The following is a 2526-nucleotide window of genomic DNA, read 5'->3' as shown; positions in this document are numbered from 1 at the left end:
GGGATCCTGGTGTTCTTGATCTGGAGACCAGCAACATGAGCTCCAGCCTTTTCATAAATCAAGAATCCCTTGCTCGACTCCAGACTTCCTGGATCTCAGCACCATGTCCAGGTGATCCCTGTTCACACAGGAGTTCCTTGTCTAAGTGTTCCCTAGACGTGGGGTCAGAACTGTGCAGTCTGCTCTGGGTGTGGTCTGATCACATCCCTTAGAACTGGAGGTGCAGGGTTCAGTCCTTGCCCTCATTATTTTCTACAGTCAATCACTGCCGTGGGTGCCCTCATCCATGCTTGAGGTTTCAAGTATCGTTTGTATGGTGTGACCTCCTAAATCTATTTCTCCTGCCCAGTCTATTTCTCCTTTCCTCTAAACTCCAGCTCCCCCACCTGCATTCCTAGTAGACATGTCCACTGAGTGCCTGTGATACCCCCTCCTCAGTATGCTCCTGCCAGAGTCTCCCCATCTCCACTGACAGCAGCTCCACCCTTCCTTCTACTCACTCATTTTACAACTATGTGTCCTTGATTCGTCTTTCTCACACCACAGATAGAATCCATTGGCAAATACTGTGAGTCCATCTTCAAATGCATCTTCAAATGCTCACGTCCCACTCTTTCCCCTTCTCATGCCCTAGTCAAGGTAACTGACATCTCCAGCCTGGAATACTGTACTCGCTTCCTACTGTTTTCCCTTCTGCCTCCCTTGTCCCTCGCCTCTCAATTCTGTTCCCAGCACAGCAGTCAGAGATCCTTTTAAAAGAGAAGTTATATCATGGCCCTCTTCTGCTCAAAACTGTCCTCTGACTCTTCATGCCACTCAGATCAAAGGTCAGATCCAATCCCATTCCCCTCAAGCCCACCTGCTCTGGCCGCACCTCTGACCTCACCTCAGTTTCTCTCTGTCCAGTCCTCCTGGCCTCCTTGTTCTTCTGGGAACACAGACACCTTCCTGCTATAGTGCATTTGGACTGGAAGTTCCTCTGTCTGGAAAGAACTTCCCCAGACATCCTCACGTCCCTCAAATCCTTCCTCAACTCACCTTTGCAACAAGGCACACACTGACCACCCAGCACAACAGCCACCTTCCTGTCCCCACTGCCCACATCCTGGATCACCTGCCTCACAGCACTTACCACCTTCTAGCACTTTCCTTCCTTACTCTGGTTATAGCGTATCTAACGTCTGCCTCTTCCCACTGGAACATACCCTACAAAAGGCCAGAGATTTTTCTGGTTTTACTTCAATGGTATTCCCCAGATGCAGAACAATTCTGCCCCATGTCTGGCCAACGACAAAGGTCAGTTGAATGAATGATCACTGTAGAGCACCTCCCTATTCTAAAGGCAGTAGCTTTATTAACATAGCCTCAGGCCAAATGCTGTTTTGTGGCAGCTACAGCACAAGGTCCCCTCACACTGAGACAGAGGCCACCTATGTTTTTCTCAGCAGTGCTGCTTGTGTGTTCTCCCTCCCCCATCCCTCTTTCTACAGCAACGCCCCCCACACCCCCCACCCCAGCACACTGCAGCTCACAACCAGGTTCTCTCTTCAGGAAAGAACAGTCCTTGATGATGGGTCCAATTCCAGAGACAAATATAAGTCTAAATTAGACTCTGCTTTATACATTCATGAGTTGGGATTGGATTCAGCACCAAGATCGCTAGAACCAGGGCAGGGAGAGAGGGCAGGAGAGCAGAGCAGAACAGAAGCTCTAGAAGCAGGGCAGGAGGTGAATGGCTCTGAACATTTGTCTCAGAATACACAGAGACCCCCTGGAGACCCCCGTGTGCAGGGGCCGCCCTGGGCGATGTCTGAGCCTCTGTGGTCACAGCTCCCGCTGGACAAGTTTCCACTGAAGGGACAAGGATGACGGAGCAGTGAAGGTGACCCAGCTGAGGACTGACCACATAAAGCCCACGAAGAACTGAACAGCAACTAGGCACAGGCCCAGTCCACACTGGGCTCCTCACAGCCTTCTCCACCCCCACCTGCAACAGACTCAACACAGGGAACATGCAGATTCTGGAAGGTTCTCAGGTCTTTATTTGCTCTCTCAGATTCTAGGATTTGACTTATTTAATTAATCCATCAACCTCTCATAGCAAATATTTGAGAAAACAAATTTATATTCAGATTCTTATTTTCAGTAGGGAAGTAAGAAGTTGCAGCTCAGTGCACATAAAGTTGAGACTGAGATGGAGACATCCAGCCCCACCTCTCTGGAACAGGAAAGATGACTGGGGAGGAAACACTGGTCAGTGTGGGAACAGGGGTCACGGGGGACACGGGGTGGGCTGTCTCTCCACCTCCTGACATTATGCTAAGAGAGACGCAGACACATTCAGATGCCTTTGCAGAAAGAGATGCCAGAGTCTCTTGAAGTCACAAAAGGGAGGTGTGAAGAAATCCTGCATCTCAGTCCCACACAAGACAGTTGTCTCAGGCTACAGAAAACAACAGTCATGAACAAATTCAAGTCAGTCATGGTAAGTGATGACACTCTGAACAGCCACCACACACTCGAAAC

The 2526-nt window shown here is 49.7% G+C and overlaps 1 protein-coding gene across 1 annotated transcript in view; it reads right to left on the bottom strand.

Annotated features, from left to right (window-relative positions):
- Window positions 1-2019: 2019 nt before the first annotated feature.
- LOC105534696 (HLA class I histocompatibility antigen, B-14 alpha chain-like) overlaps window positions 2020-2526 on the bottom strand; it is a 9348-nt gene continuing 8841 nt past the window's right edge. The window contains exon 5 of the mRNA XM_011973489.1: window positions 2020-2443. The gene's annotated coding sequence lies outside the window, so the exon portion shown is untranslated. The remainder of the gene's footprint in view (window positions 2444-2526) is intronic.

This window comes from Mandrillus leucophaeus, unplaced genomic scaffold (assembly GCF_000951045.1).
Source record: "Mandrillus leucophaeus isolate KB7577 unplaced genomic scaffold, Mleu.le_1.0 Scaffold1387, whole genome shotgun sequence".
Classification (NCBI taxonomy): Eukaryota; Metazoa; Chordata; class Mammalia; order Primates; family Cercopithecidae; genus Mandrillus; species Mandrillus leucophaeus.
Note: the sequence above shows the minus strand (reverse complement) of the source record. Positions and strands in the feature narration are given on the sequence as shown.